Source organism: Lepeophtheirus salmonis, chromosome 8 (assembly GCF_016086655.4).
Source record: "Lepeophtheirus salmonis chromosome 8, UVic_Lsal_1.4, whole genome shotgun sequence".
NCBI lineage: Eukaryota > Metazoa > Arthropoda > Copepoda > Siphonostomatoida > Caligidae > Lepeophtheirus > Lepeophtheirus salmonis.
In genome coordinates this window covers 36,945,059-36,971,319 of record NC_052138.2, presented here as the reverse complement: position 1 = coordinate 36,971,319, position 26,261 = coordinate 36,945,059, and the positions used below count along the sequence as shown (strand labels likewise).

At 31.6% G+C, this 26,261-nt stretch overlaps 1 protein-coding gene across 1 annotated transcript in view; it reads left to right on the top strand.

Moving 5' to 3' along the window:
- Nucleotides 1–1,402: 1,402 nt before the first annotated feature.
- The window catches only part of LOC121122827 (solute carrier family 25 member 45), a 46,242-nt gene continuing 21,383 nt past the window's right edge, over nucleotides 1,403–26,261 (top strand). Inside the window, exon 1 of the mRNA XM_040717888.2 lies at nucleotides 1,403–1,503. The gene's annotated coding sequence lies outside the window, so the exon portion shown is untranslated. The remainder of the gene's footprint in view (nucleotides 1,504–26,261) is intronic.

Sequence of the window (26,261 nt, the reverse complement as noted above, 5' to 3'; positions counted from 1 at the left end):
AACATACTTCAAAAGAACTCAAAATACCCATTCATAAGAGTCTTAAAACGAATAAGATGAGATAATTTTTATACTTAAGTGACTCCTAATAAATTTATTTTTTTAACTATTTTATTTTTCAAATAATTATATGATTTTTTCTTCAAATAAAGGGCATAAAAAGTTCAACCAGGTCAAAGTATTATAAACTAGCACTTTTTTGCGTATTTAAGTAAACAATATACGTATCTACAAATTTTGATATCTATGAAATGAATTGTTTGTCTATGATACACTAAAGAACAGATTGATAGGCGTAAAGGGACCATGCATTTATCTTCATTTGGAAACGTAGCACGGAAATCTCATAAAACTTTATAGAATACTGTTGATAGAAATTTTATTTAACCAAATTTGTTATTTTTCACAAAAAGCTGTAATGTGTACTGAATAGTTGATATTGTAGATATGTCCTTCAAAAGTTAGAACCAAAGGTAGATAGAGGGAATTGAAAGAAGGTACTTCTAACTTGATCGTCCATCTCAAGATCTATGCTCTTGTTCGAAAATCTACATTCCAGGGGTGACATCGTAATGAAAATTCATCAAAGGAAAACTACCAGGCTCCGTAAGGGGGGGAAGAAGATTCCAGGATTGCAACATGGAAGAAATTCATTCACGATGAGTAGGAAATTTCAAATATAATTAGTAGTTACTTTATTTAAATTTGTACGAAGAGTAGTATTATATTGAAATTGTCTGATTGTGATATTAATTATTATTATTTTTAGAGGGTATGAAGTCGTTATCGTTACATTGAAATGGTAAATAATGTTGCATATTTACTAGTATACCTCCGTAAAAAAATAGAATCACTCAAAAAATACAAAATCGAACCCAAATCCTGGATATGTGTATTTCTTAAATAAATAAAAAATTTAATCAAAAACGTTTTATGAATAAGTTATAAGGTTTTAAAGAAGAGTCTCGTTTTTCATCATTTTGCAGCCCAAAAATGGAAATATTTCGAGTTCAGAACATGATGCAGAATCAATAAACACATTTTTATAATTATAAAAAAATCCTTTTACATCAGTTATATTCATTATCCTTCAATTTGGTGATTGTCTTAATGATGAAAAATGATATTGCACGATAACAGTCCCGAAATACTATTATCACAGATATTTATGAAGCTTCATATGCTATATAAAAACTGAGACCAGTTTTGGATTCTGTGCTCAAATATTAATCTTATTCTTGGGTTCATTTTATTGGTAAAAATTTTATCCTGATAATTGTTCCCTTTTGTAAAAAACTATTATATACTCAAACAGGTTAATTCAATCCTTCATTACTGACAAAAATATTTTTGTAGACCATTTTTTTTAAGAAAAAAAAATATCAACACAGTCTTTATTTAATGCCTTCTTTTTACGGCTTTGTAGAAATGAATACTCAGACAGTTTTCATTTATTGGTCCAACCAAAAGGATTGAATTTTGAGTCCTAAGAAATTATATAAGGTAAGATCCTTCTTATTTTACATAAAAATGATAATTATTGTAATTAAAAGTTTTAAGAATATAAAATTATCAGCTAAATAAAATTATATTTATTCTACTGTAAATTTTACAATAATTTACTAAAACATGACATAGAGTTACAAAATGATGGAAGTTTTTTTTGAAAACTTTTTTAGCAGGTTCGGTACGAAACACCATAGCATTTTGCTCATTCCTTAGAGCTCAAAAACTGGAGTTTTAATCTCTTTTAATTTGTTTTTCAGACTCAAAAATATATATTAGTCCATTTTCCAGAATAATTATTTTGGTTTTTCAAAACGTTTTACTAATAAATTTACTAATTTAATTTTTGTGGAATATATTTGTATTTTCTTAATAGCAAACGAATATATTTGTAATTCGTAGTGTATGTGTGAGCTTTAACATAGAAAATTAAACGACGAAATGGGAAAAATAAGTAGTTATTTTTGTTATAAGGAATGACTGACTATCAAAAAAATTAAATGACCTTCTGTATCCTTTTAGAACAATGGATATAATTTATGCTTGTGTGAGATTAAGTATAATGATATATTATTTTTTGTTAGTTAGTTTAAGATTTACAAAAACATTATTCGACGGCCTAAACGTTTCTTAATATTTAATTTAATCAATAAATAAATCCTTGATTGGCTCAATCTAGTATAGTAAATACATATTACCAACGTTTTAATAATTGATGTAAATAAAGGTATGGAAAAGAAATGTTGTTGTTTTTCAGGTTATACAAGTTTTTCTAAGATTATTAAGTATTACTCATCATTTTTTAAGATTATATATATGTTGACATCAACATTTTTATATACTTTATACTTTCTATCCTTTTTTTTATAAATTTATTTCGAAACTAGGGTAATACTTTCACGATAGTAATCGTTTCGAACTGGTACATTATTCCTTAATTCTTGAGGAGTATGCAAGTGTTTATGAACCCTAAACTCATCTTCCCCCCCCAAAAAAAAATTGCAATTTCCAGGGTGACAAAGTCAATTTCCTGTTTCTTTTACGTTTATATACCGACGGGACATATATTACACTATGGAATAACATTTTCTCCCCTATTATTAAACCCACATGTACTATTTAAGGCATACAAGAAAAAATAAGCATTAAAATTTTCAATCGAAGTAGTTTGCTCTTCAAAGCTTATTTTTTCAATCACGTTTTTGATTATGATTTCGAATCAGAGCAATATTTTGAATTGAAATAACTATATAGATGAAAATTTAATATAATAACAAACGATAAAAATAATATAGCATTCAAAAAATAAAATATTGATTAAGTTACTACAAAAAAGGTATGATTCTACAAAAATGAAATAAAACCAATGGTCTTCCTTAGAAGCTATTATATTTTTCCACTGCATTATGTTATAACTAAAACTATAAAATAAATGTTATAATAATAATTACCTTGGTGAAAAATTAATTTCGTATTTTCCATCCCCTTTTTTTTAACTAAACATCCAATTCATTATTTGTGCCAATAAGTCGTTATAAAGGAGGTAGTGTATTCTAAAAACGATTTTTTTTAAATATTGCACTGGGCTGGTTTAGTCGTGAATTATCGTCCGTCGAGTATTGAGGTCTCACAAAAAAAAAAAAAAAATCGACATATTTGACGTCTTTACTACCTGAAAGGAAAAAAGGAGTCGATAACTACCAAGGAAATTTGCAATGTTTATATGGTCTATACTTTTCGATTCGTGTTGTACAACAGTGGTTCGAGTTATTATTTTCCTTGCTCAATTCTGCCCTTGGTTGTAAAAAAAACTCGAGTGTTTGAACCTGGCAATCGAGTAGGAGCGCCCGGCATTGTTGAATATGAGACAACATGACACCATCAAGACAACTCTAAGCCCCATATACTTTTAATGACGCTCCAAAAGCTCCGAGAGCTCATATGGGAAGTTCTTATGCATCAACGCCACAGTCCGGACCTGGCACCAAGTGACTACTACATTTGCCTGTATATGACAAACGCGCTTGGGGTTACAAATTTGGCCTCAATACAGGGCTGTGAGAATTGGTTCTTCAATTTTTTTTTTTTTTTTTGACAATAGGAATAAGGACTTCTACGAGAAGGGCATTATGAAATTGGATTCTTGTTGGGAATAAGTTATCAATCACAACAGGGCATACTTGCCTTAAATTGAATGATTGTAACACTTCTTATAAAGTATTGAAATAAAAAAAATAATACGGAATTACTTTTTCCTCAGGTTGAAATTAAAAAATACAATAACATTTTAGCCAGTTATCTAAAACCCACATGTAGTATTTAAGGCATAAAAGAAAAAATGACTATTAAAATTTCCAAACGAAGTAATTTGGCCTGGAAGCAATTATTGTAGCTCGGAGAGCTCAAACATTCATATATTTATTGTATAGATACTTGTTGAAGTTTAAAATTCAAAGTGTTTAGATTTTAATGGACCGCTCGGTATAATGGAATAAGAATATAAATGTCTGTAATATATATTGCAATATAACGAAAACAGGAATATTTTTTTAAAGATATTTGCTATGCATTTATTAGACATATCATAGATCTGTTTTGTTTTAATAACCCATTAACATTTTTAAGAAACATTTCAAGGACACATAGTAACAGTCCTATAAATATACTGGATTGCACCGAATAAACAAGGACCTACACAGCACCAATAATATTGACATACAATAAAATCTGTTTTCACTTTACAAATTTAGAACTTTTACAAAGTAGAAAACTTAGTGTAAGTGTTTATTTGCACCCAGCGGTCATTTTTTCAATATATCTTTCTGACCATTTCATACAAGTTTGGTAATAGAATATTTTATAGATAGTCGATATATTGATGATGTAATTTCTGACTCAAAAATTATAATTCTCTTCGAGGCTGTTTTACCTCGGTTCTAAAAGACTGACAATTTTGTAATTGAAGCCTTGTGAAAAAACTGACAAAAAGGTAGAATTTGATGTTTGTTTTGTTTTTATATAATAAAAAACGTCAGACCATACGCAAAACGGCACAGGGTGTACGATTTTCTCTGCACACAAAAAAAGATCTTCACAGTTGACGCTGTTCTGAACAGGAAATATGATCCCTTCTTAATTGAATCAATAGTTCCGGTCAAGGGACCTTCAGGATCAAAACATCCAGCTCAGATCATGTTCCTCGGCGTCGCGGCGTCTGACTACAGCAAGATGACTCCCTACTTCTTGAAGGGCAAGGAGAAAGTTCAAGGGACGTCTACTTCAAGGCCTTATGGAGCCATATCTTACAATGGTTGAAAAGCACGTTCCCAAGGACAATTATGTGGTTACCCAAGACTTGCAAACTCCTTAATCAAAGCGTCCAGAAACACCACAAACTGTGGCAAAAACCAAATACTAATAGTCAAAAGACGAATCAAAAGATTGAATTTGCAGAATAAATCAATTCAAGAATTGCTTAGTAATATTGTATATGTACCGACTTCTTTCAAAAATGGTTACGTTATAGATTGGCCACGTCATCTAAATTTACAAATAAATTTCTTAAGATAAAGTGTTTACCTTCTGCAAAAATGAAACAGAGACGTCCTCCCATTTGTTTCATGAATGCTCCAAAATTACTCTCGTCGTAAGGATAATAGAGTCAGAGATCAAAGAAGAATTTAACCGAGAACTGACTCGGAAAGATTGGTCATTGTCACATAATCTACATTAAAGGATTGCCTGCCAATAGAATACCTGATCTCTCCAAAATTCAAGGGATTCAGTATGCTGGGAAAAAAAAAAAAAAAAACGGTATTCGACATACTCCAACGAGGCTCAGAGAGTATGTGTTTATTTGTTTTAAGTTTTGAAGAATCAATCTCTACCAAAGCCAAACCAATTAACAAAATTAATATTTAGTGTGTGTGTGTGTTTTTCTCTCTCTTTTTGTTGATATATGTCCCCATACCAAAACTAGTATATATTTTAATCACGTATAGATAATATGCAGGGGTTGTAACTTCTTTTTCGAGACGAAAAGAAATAGACCGTTTTCAAGTGATCCTAAACAACCAAATTTTATAACAATACAAACCTTTATTCATAAATATTAAGTAAATAGTGAACTAATGGATGTCACAATGGGAATAAGTAATAAAAAGGATTAAAACTGTACTGTCTATCAAAAATGTATCCTCTAATGGCAAGTTTTATTATATGCCCGACCCTAATAGGTATTACAAATATGTTATTTCATGGTTATACAATCTTATATCTGTGTAAAGAATAAATGTTTTTTGTCTCTAATTATTTTTCTCGTCGCTAATCGAACAAAAAAAATTGTATATATTTAGTCATTTTGATGGATTTTCAGTATATATTACTTTTGATTGAATTAATACATCACTTACATCAAAATTGTTGTTTTTAATTCTTAAAACCATTTGATGAAGTTTGATCAAGATTTATTGGAAATTTATCGATTTTAAAGGGTATCTCCTTCAATGGCAATGCAATTTATTATGTCAATAAAAACACTTGAAAAGGAAAAAAAAAACCCAAATTTTGATTACTTACATCTAATCCATAAATACTAATCAAATACATTGGATGAGGAAAATATTTCAATTCATATTTTTTATTTATATTTTTCTTTTGAAATCTCATTCATCAAATTTCAATAACTTTAACAAAGTCTTCAGAAACAAAGTCTAGGGATTTTGTATGAAACAAACCCTGTTTATAATTGAATTACTTATTCAATAAGGAAAAGTATTGTTCTAATTATATGTGTGATGTATGAGAATATGGTTTTGATATTTACTTTATTTTATACAAAAGAACTCAAAATAAATATACACAAGTATTTTAATATGATTAAACATACAAAAGACGGAACATAACCACAAACGGTCAAAAAACCTATTAGATATGAAGCTACATAACAAAATGTATTTGGTACTTATATTATGAGTCATAACCGCCATTGCTTCTCATCATATCCTAACCCGAACTCTTCAATGGGGTATTTAACCATCTGAATACTAAAATTGACAAATAATGAGAAGAAACTATTATTTTTGAGTGAAATTAAAACGATATTTAATACATTTATCCGAATTGGATCAAGTATGCATTGTTTCTTCTTTGATAACTTATGGGCCGTTTAAATGTAATTTAATTATTTCTCTTTTGTATAAAATTATTTTTATTACTCAAAACAAACCGAGACTGTCGATTTTCACAAACTTCTATTGAGTCTAATTTTATAGCTGAAAAATCATTCAACATAGACACAATGTTAACTCGCTAACAAATAAATACCCCAAGTATTTTGCTATAAACTGCCTCACTTGATAAGTCATGGGGCTATTTCATATTCTATTATGTTGATAAATAATAAGTTATACAAAACTTATACTACATTTCTAGGAATAAAATTTATTGTTGATCCCTCATCATTCAGAGCTCCATATTCCACGAGGGACAACGGGATGAAAATTCATAGGTAGAAAACTACTAGACTTCATATGAGAATAGAGTCGACTCTCTCCTAGGAAAGGAGATTCCAAAATTGTCTCAAAGAACTCTCAAAAATAAACAAAACATATTATATAGCCTTAAACAATAAATATATCTTCTTTTCGAATGCACTAACTAAAAAATCTAGCATATTTTCTGCCCGTGAATTATGAAAAGTCAACTTACTGTTTGAATACACCTCCTACATATCAAGGTTAAGAAAAATATAAGGTTATACCATAACGTGTGTAGGACTGGTATTTGATGTTTTTTAATAGTGACGTTATAGAATATGATTGGCTGTATGCTTTGTCAAAATCTGGGTGTCTTGCCTCGCAGTCGGTACTATACATCAAATTAAAAATTCTAGCAACCCAAATTACATGATGGTCTAACCTTGTATTTCTATTAACGTTGGTATATATGAAGTGAAAATAGGAACGGCAAGTACTACCAGTTTTAACCAGTTGCACTAATATAGCGGAAGATATTAATTACTAAAGACATCTGTTGGAAAAATAATTGATTTCTTTTTACTATATAAATATATATCTGGTGGGTCAATGAGGTACGAGGCTGACAAATAAAACAAGTTTATTTTTCAAATTCGAATTTTAATTTTCAAGATAGTTTCCTTCAAGAGCGATACAATCCGTCCAGGTACGATTGTTACGATTAGTTTTGTTACGATTTGGCAATCCCCTCATCGTTCGATCCTTATCTTTTTCCCTGGAGCATTGTTACACGGTGCATTGTCTTGATAAAACATCACTTTTTCTTCTTAATTTGGAGCCGTTTTTCTACGAATCTGCCGTCTAAGGAACGTATTGACACACCGAGTACATAGAGATATTTTTTTTTCTCTATTTATCTATAAAAGCTGCATCTTGCATATATAGAAATATACATACTAGTTTCCTAGACAAAAGAACAATAATTAATACAATGGACTCAAACAAACGGGTTTAAAACAATGACAAAAATGACTTAAGGTTGGTTATCATGTCTATCACGCGTGTACATGTATATGTGTAAATATTGGTTAAAGAAATATATATCTAGATATTTATAAATGATATTGGGAAACAAATTGCTCTAACAAACATATCATTAATATGTATATATATACATATACGTGTACACACACAATCGATCAGGTAACCTACCTAAACAACTAGTTTATAAAGAATAGAAAAAAAACATTTTTAAGATTACAAATAATCTTATTCCAAGCCATCATGTATCTTCCAAATTTATTTCCTGAAACATTTCCTAAGTATACCTACAGGAGTAATACGTAGGGTGAACCTTCCAGATAAACCTCCGTACCACGGCTCACTTACGAGAAAGTGATTCAATAAAACCATTAGAGAGGATTTAGATGAAAGATCAATTAAAACTTTTTCATTAAGTTGGAGGAAGGAACGTTACAAAGAGAACGAATCCTCCCCTAAATTATTTTTGGGTTTCTTTATGAAAAAATACTGTTTGACTTTTGATACCTTGCAATGTTAATCAAATTTTATTAAAGATCAATTTCTACGTAATATATTTATTGGCAAATCTCCTTCTACTACAGCCTTTACACCTTCTTTCGAGGTAAAAAGGCAAGCTCTAGGAAAAGGGGTGGGAGTGACGTCATAAAGGAAAGGTTTTTCAAAAAATAAGCGGTCTAAATAAACGGGTATCTTTGATATTTAGAAGTTTATAGCGGAGTGGAAAGTGGAACAAAATATGATAAATACAAAATGTTATAATGATATTTGAGTCTTATCGTGGATGAATATGCCAAGGCATTTATTGTCAGCATTGGCTAGGACTACTAGATAGAAGGACTGGAGTTAGCTCGGCTGTTGATTGTACAGGGCTGTCCATTGAAATCTGAACACTTATTAATTCAATCATTAATAAAGATTGAAATTAATTTATATTTTAATATATTAAATCATTAGTTACAAAACAAATCAAACCTGAACTCTCTAATTTACGTTCAAGTCGAGAAAATGACACTTGAATGTGATGGACAAATTTCCATTCGCGTACTCTACATAGATGGATGTCTCCAGAACCACTGTCTACGATGTCAACAAGCCCCAAAAGTTGAAGATGAAGAAGAGCTCTGTCAAAAACATTGAAGAATTAAAGAAAATAGGTCAGGCAATCCCTTTAGGTCCATTAGGGACCATGCAAGATATATCGAGGTTTCACACCATACTGTCAAGAGCTATCTAAAAAGTGGGTTTTAAATTAGTCTGTTGAGTTCTTTTTACCTCTTTTTTGAAACTTTGGGCACCCAAATAGCCCTGACTCCCTCGACTACACTTTTTGGGTCCATGTCGAGGTGAAGGCCTGCAGTGTCCGTCATCCAAACTTCAAGGCCCTCAAAGCCACTATCAGCTGGCACTGTGACGCCATGACGGAAAACTACATCCCCAGCGGGTACCAGGCCTTCCACCGCCACCTGGAAGCCATTTTTGCGCTACGGGCAGCTGAATTAATTATTAAGAGAGCTCAGACACACATCTATTAATATTATTAATTTTGTTGAAATTTTATTCTTAATTAATACATAATATCTTGTTAAAGTAAAAAATTCAGAGTTTTCCGATTTTAATGGATCACACCGTAATTCTTTCACTTCAAATGGACTATGTATAATAAAATATCCACTAGTTTGCCTTTACCCAATCAAAACCTGACAGGATCTCAAATTTTAAACACTAAGATGAAATTAAGTTTCTATCAAAAAAATGTAATTTATCCGTGGCATTATTTTAATGTGATATAAACTTTGTATTGAGCTCGGATTTTTCACATTGAATAAAGTTTTAAGTAATAATTATAGTCTAAAATCCTATTGAGTTTTGTGACGGCATTAGGACTGTGCAATTTCACTACCAAATGGAAAAAAAATCTTTGGAGAGGCATATTTTTTGAATAGATCTTTTTTTCAAATTATACATTGGACATTTTTTTATAATATGAGGTATGATTTTCCACATCACTACGTAATATGAGTAAGTTATACGTGTCTAAATAAGAATCTCGTTTTTCATCATTTTCAGCCTAAAAGCGGAAATATATCGAGTTCCGAACAAGATACAGAATCATCAAAAACACTTTTGAGTCATAAAAACACTTTTACATAAGTTTTATTAATCCGACTACTTCTAATTTGGGAATTGTTTTAAGGGTTAAAAAATGACTCTGAATTACTATTATCCAAGATATTTCAGATTTTAGATGACTGAGAGAAAAACCGATGTCAGTTTTGGATTCTGCGCTCAAATATAAATTCCTTTTTATGCTTGAATTCTTATGTACAAAATGAGTGTTCCCTTGTGTAATGTATAAAAAGACTAAAGGGATTTTATCAATGTGAAAATGACTAAAATAAAGGCCATAGATATAATGTTTTTCTGTAATAGTATATAAGATCAATGAACTTTGTACGTATAACGTCCTACCATTCAGAGTCTTATTTGATTTGTATGTGTTTGCTCACACAAAATAGAAAATACTGTAATTATAAATAAATATATAAAGGGATAAGTATATTAATAAGGAAGCAGGTACCATTGTTAGACCTATTAAAGGATACAAAATGAGTAATTAATACCTTTTAATTATAAATAAATTGAAATCCAATAATTATTATTTCTATTTTGTTAATTTACTTTCTGTGTACATGGTACTGTTACACCATTAGATTAGATAGTTAGATTCAAGTTATAAGCATTGAGTTTGTTTTAAGCAATTGAATGTAGAATTAAGCCAAGTATTAATTTTTGAGCATAGATTCAAGTCGAGCTCAAAAAAAGGCATAAGCAAGGAAAAATATTTATTTTCTTTGAATTTATAAAATCTTTATTCAAAAATTAAGTCAGTTTGACTTTTTTAACAAGGCAGTCAATTACAATTAATTAAATAATGAAAAAGTGGGAGCCCAAAACTTTCAGTAGTGGATAATTACACTTTTATCCCTGTTATTTTTAATTAAGAGATTTAATTACTCAGCCAAATGACAGTCAAAACAAAATAAACTAGTTTTGTTTCTATCCCAAGTGTAAAATCAAAGAAGGCAACGCGTGTACAATCTCCTCCAAGCCGTAGTCAGTAACAAGAAGGCTGTAAAGACTGTTGGTATCTAGACTGCCTACAAAATCAATACAAGAATTACAGACACATACAGCCATGAAGAACCAAAACTTGTACAGCAATCATATGCCCCACTTCTGGGCTGCTTCCATTTGGACCTTTATAGGCCTGACCTCAACCTCCTGTACTTTGCTTATTGGAACATTTTGAAGAAGAACTTTTGCTGCACCTCTCATTCAAATTTGGATTTACTATCCCATCATGGCGTCGTGGTACGTCATAGATAATGCCTTCATCTTCAAAAGCTGCCAATTTGTTCGCCGGCGTGTTGACAGTGTTATTGCTTTTGAAGACGGGCATATTCATTGAAAAATATATCTAAATGTACTATTTAAACGTATCACAAATTAGTTTTGAGACTTGGCTTGTCTTTATTCCATAAAAATCACGTTTTTTGTCATTTAGTTTTTAATTTTTACTATGCCTGGGAGATATTGTAAATCGTCTTCCTTGAGCCCTCAGTCTGCTCCTACTGGGCTACTGGGACAATCCCCCGTGGAGGAGTGCTGCTATCCCTATCCTCTTCTCGAACTGTGTGCTCATAGTGGCGGCTAGTACAATGTTTTTCTAGGCAATCGACAGCTAATTATGTCTTTCTACAACATTGTTCATATAAAGATTGTAAAAAAGGACTTTAAATTTTTATTGACTTCAAAATACCCATAAAAGAGATGAGTGAAAAATAACTCGGTATGATTAAAAATGAGTAAGTGTTCAGATTTCAACGGACTACCCGGTAATAGCTGAAGACAGCCCATATAATGAAACATTCCAAACATTTTTTCAAATTTCAGGGTGGTCACGTTAATTTTCGGGGTTTATTTGTTTTTATTTATCATACGGGTAGATCATATTATTTTCAATTACAGGCATAATGATCAATCAATTTTACAAACGAGGATTCAATATTTATAATAATAATCAAAACTTTTATTAGGCCCAGAATTTGAATAATGTTCATGAAAGATTCTTTACATTAACTAAACTAAATAAATTAGTAAATTGGAAGGTGCTTTAAAACTTTTGGACGTTTTTCAAAGGCAAATAACAAGGACTGGACAGGAAGAGGGACCTGACCGGTATGATGCCCATATTAAGAAGCCATACTACCCTATTTAAGACCAATTTAAATACTACTAGCATTAATATATACATATTTATTGGGTATTTGAAAGTAGTTTATTAAATATTGGTATTGATAAATAAGAAATCCTGACACTCAAAAGTAGGAAAAATAGGATACGGTGCAAGTTAAAATCTTGGACTTTTTGATTACGAACGAATAGGGAAAATATTTTCAAAAATGAAAAGGAGTTCAATGGTTACCCTTTATTAGAGAATTCTTTATGGATGGTCATTTTTCAAAATGATTTACTTTGGCTGCTAACGTGGCCTCCAATCTGGGCTTAAATATGCTGCAGTACTTTTTGATGAATGTCTCAAACATGATCACCCTCTTCTGCTCAATGGAGACTATGAGAGCATCCAGAGGTGATAGAGAGGTTCTCTTCATGGCTACGCCCCAAATGGCTTAATCGAAGGGGGAAAAGTCTGGATAGGAGGGTGGCAGAACTGGCATTTATACGTTAACCAAGTCAACAATTTATCCTCTCTATTGACCCGGTTGTCCTTGATTGCTGTTGAAAGCAGTTCCCAATGTCGTCGTACATAAGAGGCTTTCACCAAATCCTTCATGTACTTCCTCATAGTCCAATCACTGACATTGAGAGCCTTGACATGCTGCCTCATCTACTCAGCCAGACTTCTGGTGATGGGGGTGTCCACGTCCTCTATGATGCTGTTTTTCCGGCACTGCCAAGGGACCACTGAAAGCTCTGACCTGAAGCCACCATACTTTTCTCTTGTAAACAAGAGCACCCTATGACATTTATGATCTCCTCTGCACTCATTTGGACGTGGACCAAATCACACACTTTTTGCCTTTTCACCTCTATGCGACAGCTGTTGATGTTTGAAAGTTGTTTTAGTTATTAACCTAAAAGTATCTACTGTTAATAAAGTAACATAATATTTTCAAATTCTCTAATACAGTCAATTATAAGTACTATGGACTATATTAAAGAAAAATAGTGGGCTTAGTTTTTCAATGATATTACTAGCCGGCCTGCTTGAGATCAGATTAATCTGCATTCGGCCTCACAAACAAAATGAGTTTGAAACCCCTGATTTAAAGTTTTTTATAGCCTGAGTGAGTCATTAAAGACTTATTGATAAGAGATCCTCAACAAAAAAATTGAGGTTGAAGGATTTATCTAAAAATTAAAAATGGATTTTTTTATATCAACAAATTATCATTTAAATGGGCACAGTATATAAGTTTGCCCGCATACCATACTTTATCTTGAAACAAGAGACCATAGATGCAGAAAGTTTTTTTTTTTTTTTGCTGTTGGAACCTGAAAAGTTGTTCTTAATTTTTCAAAGCTGTTATTTTTTTAACATTACAAAAATCAATTTAATTAAATATTAGGCAGAATATACATAAATTAAGCTATTTATGAAATAAAAAATAAAGGAAAGAACACGACATTCGTAGATTAAAGGGCTTAGGTAACGAGGGGACTCATTAACGCAACCTTTTAATAAAAAGAAAATAACTTCACTGCGTAAAGTGAAGCGAAGCGAATATTCATTTCATTAAATTATGCTTCTTTTAGATTATATTAGTTTATGTCGTTCTAAACTTCTAATTACTTTAAACATACATAAATAGAAATATACAGTCCAAACTCCAACGATTGTTTAATACTATGCGAGAACTTGCTCGAACAATTGTGAGCGATAAAACACAAGAAAATTTAGTTAAAACTGTAATTATAATAAAGAATTTAACTTAAACAAAAAACATAATTATAGACTGAAAATACATGTTTATTGATGTTTAAGGGCAAAAATGCTGGAAGAGATTGAGAAAAATGGATTTGCCCACACTACAACTCCTGAACGAAGGTACGAATGGATCAAGAAAGCATATGCTCAATTTGGTAGAGTTTGATCGCTTGATTCCAAATATGTCCTTATTTTTTCTTTCTTAGCCTTGTGGCCTTCAGAAAAATGACATACATTTTTTGTCATTTTTGGCTATTTTTAAAGTCTTCAGCTTTTTTAACCCCTCTATCTTGAAGATGAGGATGAATTATTTAAAATATATTTTAAAGCCGAATGTTTAAAAATTCTAAAACCATTCTAAAATGGCTGTATCATGCTTATAACTCGATTTATCTTTGTTGAAAGTTGAAAATTAGTGATTTTTATTCAGAGACTCATAGCTTCAAGACGAACATATTCAAAAAGCTTAAAATTATCTCATTTCATAGCTGAAAGTCTGAACTAGAACTTTTTTAAAAAGAGCCTTTTCAAAAACGATCTATATCGTTGTCAATTTGAGATAAGGTCACGATAACATTTCAAGGATAAAACTCATTTTTGAATGAATATCATCAGATAATTTCATATATTTGTATGCCATAGCTTAACAAAGAGAGAAAAGTGGAAAGATAAAAACACTAGGCACTAGAGCTTTGAGATGAAATCCCTCTTTAAAATAGGATCCCGAATTTGGGATTGGTATTCGTCAATGGAAAAGAGTGCATTTGTGAGAAGGAATCCCTGGCAACGAAACCTTTTCACAACTACCCTTACCCACTAGGATTTTATTTTGTGAGGATTTACTCCGAGGACTCCTTTGAATGTCTAATTTATGGAATCCCTCACTCACTATGGATCTGCAACAAGTCATCCGGTTTTCCACCTTTCTATTCTCGATTATTTCCAAAGCTGGAATTGGTGCCCTATCAACAATATTATTTGCATTTAGAAAACTTTGTCATTCTGCTTTCAGAGCTAGTAAGTTTTTTGCTGTTATCTTCAATGGCAAAAATATATAATAACCATGTTATTTGAAATTATCAAAACTAAAATCAATTTATATTTGGCAATTAAAACACAAAGAAATTGTTATTGCTTCTAATCAGAAGCTCACAATTTAGACGCTGTAATAACTTGGTTTTCCCGTTGAAACTGTTTATTTTTTCCAGTAGTGACATGTATCTGGTACACGTTATTTAAAGGGATATATTTAGCGTAAGCAGGGCCTGAGGTCAAAGATGACTGCCTTTTTCTTAATTTACTTTTCTTTTCATTTGTTTTTTTTAAATAAAATAAATATATTCAAGAGGACTTTTTAACACATCTCTTAATGATATTAATAGAATGACCTTATAAAGAAACAAATTGTCGGGTTACGTAAAGTTAAGTTTTTTAATTTGAGTAATAAATGAATCCAACACTAATGTTAACCATATGAAATATAAGTATATTTTTTGAGAACCATTTTATAATCCAAATTATGAAGGGTAAAAGTTTTTTCATATCTCCTTAGTTATAAAGTTTTCTTTTTTGTAAATGCCTTTCTCTGTTCTTAAATAGATTGGTACTTATATACGTTTTTCTGAATTGTAGGAGATGAAACATTATCCAAAAATGTTCTTTTTGGTTAAAAAAAATGAAGAGGTATAAATTTTAAGGTAAATATATTGATCAATATTCAGAGGTTGCGCATCGTCTTTGAAGTTTCTGAGTTTCTTAAATTTTAGAAAAAAAATAATTTTTACCTAAAAATCATCAATATAAGTCAAAGTAGAGGATTTGTGGCTTGTCAACATAAAATTCTGCATTAATATTTTTTCTCAAAATTGAGTGTAGATTACATTTGTATTCTTCGACAAAATATCCACAATTTATAGCAACAATTGTTTTTAGAAACATTTAAAAGACGCCACGAAGTTGATCGTCACATTTTAAATCATGATAAATTTATATCATGGATTATATTTGAAATGCCATATCGGCTCCAAATAAGTCTCTGAAATCAAATAAAAGTTTTAAACTATAGAATAAATACTAGGGTATGTTATCACATTCTAGAAATTTGATTACAAATCCTATAATTGACTTAAATATGTCTATGCATATATGAAGCCAAAAAAAAAAAGCCAATTTTTGTCCAAGATAGGTTTGTTTAATGGCCCAACATTATTTATTAAGTGGTCTAATATATTCATGATAGGCTCACTCAACTACGTAAAACGGTATGATTTAAAATTACTACGTAATTTGTAATGAATCTACAATGTAAACTTGAGTTTAAAACATCATAGAAAGGGATTATAAATGTGTAAATGAAAATATATTTCATAATTTTCCACTTAGTTTTATCCTTTATTACTTAACTCAACAATAATGATTTTACTTTTAGAATTTACAACTCCGCTTAAAGAAATAGAATTTAATGAAACTTTAATATGTATATGATAGGAAAATCACTAAACTTATTGAAAATTATGTATTCTTAATTTATAAATTTCAATCAACAGTAATGAGTGATCAATTACCCAAAATCATTTGCAAAAGTGCAATAGACGAGTAATATAATAATAAAATATTCAAAAAAATGCTAAATTTTAGAAAATTTTAAAATTTATTTTTGAAAAAAAATAATCTTGAAGTAAAAATAATAAAGTAAAAGAATTTCTACATCACTCTTTCTGTGAGTAAAACACATACATACATTTATTGGAAATCCAAAACTTGCAAAAGTTTTAAAGTACGATTTTATCTCCGTTATTGATAGTTACGAGGCTTTATTACGCATCCAAAAGACAGCTGAAACAAAAATAGTAAAAAGTTCAAAGCAACAACCAAAAAGGCAATGCACATACGATCTCCACCACGCCAGTGTCAGTGCCGATAAGACTCTTGGTATTTTCTAAGATTGCCAAGGTTAATAGAAATAGAAGGTTAGACCATCATGTAATTGGGCTTGCTAGAAGAAGACCATTAAAACCACATACAGCCAAGAAGAACCAAAAATTCTGTGGATTCAATATGGCTGACTTCTGGCCAACCTCCATGTGGCTCCCTCCACCCTTCCTTTAACCCCCAGCAGTTTGTGGTGTGGATAATTATTTTTTACCACACATCTCATTCAAATTTAGATTTGCTCCAAGCTGCAATAATGGCAGCGTGGTACGCCATGGACACAGCTTTCATCGTCAAAAGCTGACAATCTGTTCACCGGCGTGTATAGGCTATAAATATTTTATCAATTAAACAGTACGAAATTATAAAGATAATATTTTGACAATTCCAGAAACCTGGATTACAATATTCTGGGAGAGAAAGTTTAATCTCTACAGGGTTATCCAGAATTAGAATTCCATGAACTTTATCGTAACGACATATATTAAGAAACTGGACAGACTCTCAAACATATTCTTCTGGATTATGACCTTTCCCCCCTGACTGGTGTCAAAAAGTCACAGACTTGGGTGAAATGTCACAATATTTTACATGTATAAAAAAAGACAATGTTATTTGATTTTCAAATCATGTTTTATGATCTTATGTGTATTGTGGGGTTTTTACACAGTTACACTTTTGCTTAGTGCATTCATAAAAATAAAATAAAAACAACCGTTTTTATTTACTTATAATTCATTATGCAGACAATACAAAGGCCTCAAAAGAGGACAGTAGCCATGTTAAACTAGACAAAGATATTGTCATTTATATTCAGGAAGCATATTTAACAATGTCCTCAATGAACATAAGAACACTTTTGGTGCGGTGTGTTCCTCGAAAAGGTTCATTAGATTTCCTTAGAAGTGAAATTATGTATCTTTTGTGCACGGATCAAATTTCAGCATTATTGAAATGCACATACTTGTTTAGTACTTTTTCGCTTCACTTGAGGTATTCAACTTCAAGTCTCCATCCTTGTCAATCAACTTCTTCACAATCCCTACATAGAAAGTGTTTGACTTCTTGCCTTGGCATGTGAAGAAAATGAAATTGTCAAGGACAGTTCTCAATGATGGACAGTTCTAAGGACCAATAATGTTTGTCCTAAAACTAGACTTGACTGGAAAAATACGAAGCAAGACAACACTTAGACACAAGCAAAGAGTAAATCAGCCCTATTTTGCAGTTTTTCTTCAAACAAGGGGAAAATGCGAGCCAGGCAGACGAGAATGTGAAAAGTTTGTATGGTTCTGATACTGTAATAAACAATTAGGCGCATTTTTGGTTTCGTCAATTCCATTTCTGTAACTTTTATGGCAAAGATGCATCACGTTCTGGAAAGCTAATTGTCAAAAATGTAGATAAATAATGGAATTCGTCGAGCTCGAACATCATGTAAGCACTGTTTTGATTGCCTTTGGAGATAAACAATAATGTTAGAAAAATCAATTAAAAATAATAGATTTCTTTTTACTCCGGCCATTTCTGACCCAAAAGTAACATTAATAATATAACATACAAGTAAATGCATAAAATCCTCTATTGAGATGTGTATTTCGTGCATATCAAATGAATAGGAGGCTATTATACTCATGCGTATTTTTTTATGAATGAACATTTGAAATTAATAGAATCAAATCATTTTTTATGAGAAAGTCTATAAAAAGTGCATTCAAATACGCTTTAGATATTTGAAATGATAGTGCTTAAAAAAAACCATTTTAGCGAGATGTACAAAGATTTGTACATATAATCTATGCAGTACATCAACATTAAAACAATCTTGAACAAAAATGAAGACAAAGGGAAAATCGTATTGCATTTTTTAGATCTATAAATACATACATTTCATAGACATCATTTCAGTCAGTCTAATTTTTTTAATATAAATGATGTTTGTCTGAGCTCTTTTAATCATTAATGTAGCCTTCTTTAGCGGCAAAGATGGCTTCCAGGTGGGAGTGGAATGCCTGGCACGCCCTGCAGATGTATTATTTTGTATATATAACCAAAAGGTGTAGTCAAAGGGATTGGCATCAGGTCTAGAGGGGGGGGACCAAAAGTGTCAAAAATATTTTAAAAGAACTCTAAATACTCTTTCAAAACTTGCAAAGAAAGAGATGGGTTTCTTTCATTCCTGGTATCAAAAGTGGCCTCTCCATTCTCATAAGGTTCTTTTCATCCACTTTTTGTCTGTTGTGAAACCCCGATATCTCTTGCGTGGACCCTCATGTACTTTAGGGTATTGGTCTGGGCTCTTTTCTTTTACTCCTCCGGGTCCAGTTTCGCCTTTTTGACAGAGCCCTTCTTCTTCTACAACGTTTTGGATTTGCTGTTGGCGTAGAAGGTGGTCCTGGAGACGCCCAACTGCTTGGAGGGGGAGAATATAAATTCGTCAATCACGTTCAAATGTATTTTCTCGACTTGCACATAAGCTAAAGAGCTCAGATTTGTTTGGTTGTAGTGCTCATTGTTTATTCTTTAATTAAGTCGAAATATACATTTCTTTCAATCACTCAATCTTAATTAATTATTGAATTAGTAAGTGTTCAGATTTCGATGAACCACCCGATATCTGTGAGCATTTTGTTTGGAAAATTGATTGTCCTTCAAGTCAGAAATGGGGACTTGATGTCACAATCAAATAAAGTGACTTTTCCTGGACTTAATGACTAACCCTTGTGGACATGAAACTAGTTTATACAATAAGGTTTCGGATCTGCCCACTGGCTTTCGAGCCAAAGTATATGATAATCTTTACAATATATTTAAAACAGGATATCTCATAGAATTATTATTTTTTTTTTTTTTTTTTTAACAAATTAATCATCATTTAAAGTTAAATTAAAATAAAAAGAGATTCATCCAAGATATAAGTATACTACTGGCATACGTTAACTTTTTATGTACGCACGATGGGTTTCCCCTGTTTTTCCCTTTTCCTTCTTCCCCCTACACACACCCACCCTGTGTGCGCGTACGTACTTATGAAGTGGTTGTATTTGGAAGGATAAGTAGAAAAATAAAAAGGAAGACACATTTCACCATGTATATGTCATCGTGAGAATATTTTTGATAAAATGTCAAATCGAGGATGACGTCATCGAATTGACGCTAATGAATTATTTTACTTTAGAATCTTATGACGGGATGGAAGGTTCGAGCTTCTAGGTTATACTGAGCTCTAGAAAATCTTTAACAGATCCTTTTTTTTAAGTTTCAGCCTACAAAATAATTCGAACAACGAAATCCCTCAAGGACAAATCCCTTCGAAAAATAACACTTTTAAGAATTATAATACCCATGGATAGAAAAAATCATCCTTTGGCGTGGTTTTTTTATCTGGAGGGGATCTGGGAAGGAGTTGTCAAAGAGGGGCATGGCGACCGGAGGCTTTTGTTCTTGAACCAACGGTATCATACAATTTCAAAATGTGTATTGTAGTGTTGTTTTGTTCGGTATATCCCTACAAATAGTAGTACCGCTTTACTGACGGGACGTGGGCTGATATAACGGATGGAAGTGGGAAAAAATATATTTGGCAAAATTTTCAATATCAACAACGTATTGTTAACAAAAAATTCTTAGAAATTTTGATATTTCATCGAATATTTTATATGATGCAATCAGACAAAAAGGAAGGAACGTTGAATCCTTTTTTGCCATAAAATCCTATATAAACTGAGTGCTCACAATTACATGAAAGAATGAAAAATGCATCTGTTATAAGTATGACTATTGTACTTCTTGGTCCAAGGATGTTTCACTCCAGGAACATTCGCCTTCATATACATATATTATTAAGTAAAATTTTATTTTCTAACATAAAATTTAAGGTTTAAAACTTTAGATCATTTATAATGCATTTTTGCAATCATTTTACAAATAAATCATGCTTCAATTCCTTCGAGAGTGATGTAATCTTTGTCCCACTGACTGGGGTATGGAATCTTTACCCCAAGACGGATTCACAAAATTTCTAAAATTTAAAGTAGAAGTTCGGACTGTATATATTCAAATTAAATTGTCTGTTTTCTTTCTTTCTCTTGTCTCTTAGCTAAAGTACACCGGTAAAAAAAATGGCTCTAATTGATTAAAATAAAAAATAACATACATTTAATATAAATGTTATACATCCAAATTGAATTAAAATCTCCTCATTTCTGGTTATCCCATTTTTTTTTTAAAATAAATAACAAAGGTCTTCAACTGAGGGAAGACCCATTTTAACGTCGAAAAATAACCAGAAAGATACATAATAGATGAAGAAAATTGTTCTGGCTTAATTAATTTATTTTGACAATAAATGTATATGCCGATTCAATTCGACGATTTCCCTTACTTTATCAACATTTTTGATGATTGGCTTACAAAATCGTGCCTCATCTTGGACATCTATATTACCAAAACCACCGGATTGTTGTTGCATGCTCTGGGTCCATAATCAGCAGACATTTTTTTGGCCACCTGCTCTCACTTTTCACCTTGGTTGTACTAATACTGAAGAATGAATCGAAATTTCTCTTTTTTTTTGTGCCATTTTGAAACTCTGTAAAACACAACTGGCTTCACAAAATACAAAACTGTATGTGCATTTTTTAAAGTGTAAGCATTACATTTTAAGCATGGTTTCTCATGGGATATAGTGCACTAAAGACATCTAGCAACAAACGCTCAGAACTTTTTACTTGACCTAATACAGGGAGCGGGAATCAAATTGTCGCCAAAATATTTTTCTACAAAAAACAACACAAAATATACATTTTTTAACTTTTTTATTGAAAATCAAAACTATGACAAGCATATAAGTATAGAGTAGCCATTCATTCGATATAATCACCGTTGGCATCAATAACGGCCTCAATGCAGCTACTGAACCGGCCGCAGGCTCTTCTGACCATCTCATTGTCCATGTTGCCGAATACTTCCTTGATGGAGTCCATCAGGCTGGCCTGTGTGCTATGGGGATGTCTCTTGACATAGCCCCAGACAAAATAGTCCAAAGGATTAAGGTCGGGAGCGTCAGGAGGCCACAAATCCTTGGTTACGACGTCATAACAGTTCTCGGTTAACCACTGCATGGAGATTTTGGACACATGGCAGGGTGCTGAGTCCTGTTGCCACACCCAGGGCCTGTCTCCGGCACCCTTTGGACCTGGTAGGGTCATCCTCAACCATCTTCTTCACCTTGTTGACAAGGTCGGTGTCCCTGACCTTCCTGACAGCGCCCTCCTCCTTGGGTGCCCTCTTTATGGTGGCATCAACATCCCAGGTGTCCTCTAGCTTCTTACAGATACGCTGAACAGCCCGTAAATTCACTCCTAAGGTTGAAGCAATCGTTGAATTGGAGATTTCACCTCCATTATTAACCAATGCCATGACTACGGTGGACCTCGAAAGCTCCTCGTTCCACTTATAGCTCTTTATCTCCTCATATGATGACGGCATGATGCTAACTGAACTACGTATCGTCAGCTGACAAGAATAGCTTTCCTATTTGGTAACCGTTTTTTTATTTGATAATGTCGTCTTCAAGTTATCAAGGTTTAAAGTAGGCGAAAATTTGATCCCTGCTCCCTGTATATGTGAGGGCGAAAAGTCTCAACGTACTTTATTTATTTATCCAAACTAAGATTTATTCATTATCAAGCTTGTCATGTTTTTTTCCACTAAAATCGATCTCTTTTCTTATAACGGGCATCTAACTTAACAGATGAATTGATAAATCCATAATTTATAACTCAGCTATTTTCTATTCAAATAAATGCGTCTCTCACAAAACAGCATTTTCCATCATGTTAACAAGCACGCTCTAACAAAGGGTTTAAAAAAAAGGAACAAGCAAATTTATGTTCTTAAATTATTACAACTCCAATCTGATTCAATAGTGTAATAAAGTTTTTGTCAATGAATATCAACTTATAATTTCCTTTTTTTTAAATATTGTTGGTGACAAAACAAAAAAATGCTATTAGGGATATCATTTGTAAAATATCGGATCCAAAAATATTTTTTTGATTATATCGGATCAGAAAATATTTTGGCATCCGCCTTGACATTTATAAAATGGTAATATACTAAATTAATTTTGGAACCGTTTCTTGCAGCGTCATTACGTAATAACAATATATATTCGTTGATGACGTGACCCCCTCCAAATATATGAACTAGACTCTTTAAAAAATGTATTTTATAATAAATAACTTATCTTACTACGGGCACCCCTGAGAAGACAAAGTAATAACCCGTTTAATTACAAAAAGTACCGTAAATTATGGAAATACCGATCCCAATTTTAGGACCGGAAGTGGTACCAAAATATTGGTATCGTGAGTACACTTGCTCATTCTATATCTTTCATCAAGGTGGGACTGTCATTTATAATTAAATCAGAGATGAAAAATTTAGGTAATTATCTATAGACTAGGGTCGTTTATGTTCATAGCACATAAGCTGAAAAGTCCTAGGCTTCACGAATAGATGGTGTGCTTATTTAGATAACTTTCCTCATTTCCAGTTAGTACCAACCTTCAAAAAGTAGCTGTCAAAATGTCATGCCAGTCTGTTTTTAAGTTTGTGAGTTATTGTACAAAATGAAACGCTTTTTTGGTTATTTTAAAAACAATTTTGTGTTTTAATTTAACACAGCCTGTCGATGGGAAAAATTACTGTTAAAACCAAGGAACTTTGTTTTATACAGCGAGTAAAAATAATAATTTCAAAAACGCCAATTTTGAACGAAAAGCCCGCGTTTTCTTTGTTCAGTCCTTGACTTTTCCGCTCATGTGTTATGTATATGAAATTTATTAAAATAAATTTACGTGATTACTCTGATAATTTGAAGAATTCAGAGATTTAATGTAAGAAATCCCCGTAAATAAATAAATTGTAGATTTTAGGGAGATCATCCAATCATATTACAAAAAAATTAATGGATTAAAAACAAATAAATATTGCTGTTGAACTAAACCTTTCAAAGCTTAATACTATTTTACTCTTTGAGGTGAGACTGAGTCCCTCAGATTCACTCATTGTAACGTCCTTATGATATAAGGATAGGTGGAAGATTGAGTGGCTCATCTACAAGGTACAATGCATAGTATACTAGCACAAGAATCAAGAGCTCCCTTCCTAGCTCCATGATTACCTCTCTCAAACAGTTGTTATCCTCAACTCTTTCTCCATCGATGCAAAATACTAATTCTGAATAGATATAGAATGTCCAGAAATTAAAAGTAATAAAATGCCCCCAAAATACAACAATAAAATGACGTCATAAATAGTGTACAAGTACCATGAATAAAGAAAGAGAAAGGGCGCAAGATGAGATACGGTATGGGATATAATTATGTTTTTACTTCAATAGTAGGTATATTACCGTACACTATTGTAAATAAGAGTAGATTGTAATAAATATTAATAATAATATTGTACAATTAGACAAGCAAAATTTGTATAAAGGTTGAAGAACATTACCAATATTTCGAATAGAATAAATCATCATTATGTTCCTCACTATTCAATTTTTAATCCGTTTTTACTCTTTAGTGTTTATTTTTATGTCCTTTTGAAAATTATCATTGACTTCAGAAACGAACAGTTTTGTCATGTACTTGAAAATTCGACCGAAATATAAAACGATCCAAATGATGCTCTTCATAACATTCAACGTCAAGAATTTCTAGCAAATATAGGTCTTCCACTATTGGTTATAATTAGTGAAAATATTATTTTGGATTTTTGTTGTAGATGTAATTTATGAAAATGTTGAAAAACAAAACGTACAGACTAAGAAAAGTAATCCCTATACAGAATTTTTTCAGACTTGAATGCCTTAAAACTACTAACAGCATTCTGGAACGAAGCAAAGAAGCGTACTAATAAACCTTAGACCTTTGAGATTAGTCAACAAAATCTTACATCATATCTATCTTTGCTGATAAATATATCTAGAAAAGAGGACCACATTAAATTCTTGCTCCGGGATTGTCTTCTACTTTGTTGCCAATGACAGAAGAGACTCACAAGTAATAATGGGTTAGGAAGCGAGGATGAAGTGTCTAGAATTACAAAAATAATACAGCCTAAAAAATGGACTCAGTGTCATAGATATGAGTTATTTGTTTGTTATATACATCAATGACATTGAAGGACTCAAATTAATGAAAGAGTTTTGTAAGAATATTAAGAGACGAAATAGAGAAGACTTTAGAAGGAGTTTAAATGGAAAAGATGCTGATTCAGTCTTTTTGTTCCTCACTGTACATACATTGCATTCCAATATTATTCCTCTTGATTCAACATATCCTCAGTTATTATAGAAGTATTATAGTATACAACGTTTCCATACAAGATATAGAGGGGCGGATGTGTATTTGAACCAATGTATGATGAAGTAACATTTTTGAAAGTTAAAGGACGTCTGTACAATTAATGACACTCCATTAAACGAGATGATATCCATCGAGTAAGACACAATAACATTTTTAAAGAGATGAGATCCCTGAACAAGATGGATATCCCATTTTCATAAACACAAAGGAACTGAACGGAACTGTGAGTTGACTCAGATCCATATATTTGGATGTTCCATGAAAAGATCCGTCCAAACCATCCTTATTATTCTTATGCGTAATTAATTTGATGACTAAAGTTTATCACAATAACTGTTTGCGAAAACAGTTATTGTTCACTTCACCCGATGAAGTATTTTGTTTGTAGGAGGGTTAATGAAATGTATCATTCTCTCTTGCTTAGATATTATTGACAAGTTATATCAAATTAATGTACAAATTAATCCCTTTGAAAAATACTACATATAAAACTACGCAACCTCAAGTCTATTAACTGTATTGACGTACAATCCACATAGTCCTAATACTATTTTATTATTCCTAATGTAGTTTTTATTACTTTCTTCCATTATTTTAACAATTTTATATAATCATTATTATTGTGTTTACTATATTTTCTCAATTAATCTATTTACCATTGCAATTGGTTTGCAATAAATGACGATTGAAAATTTAGTATATACTCTTTTTTTTAAATAAAAGACCAATTATATACGCTTTAAATGAACTCATTTGACTTAAAAACAAATGAAAAAATCCTTCCAAACGAAATCCTTACAAAATATGTTTTTGACAACTATCTACATCGCATTTTCTCAGAGTGATCCCACATGAAATATAGACTGGTACCGGGTCGTGTAAATGTTTTGAACCCATTTCTAAAACTTAATAGCTGAC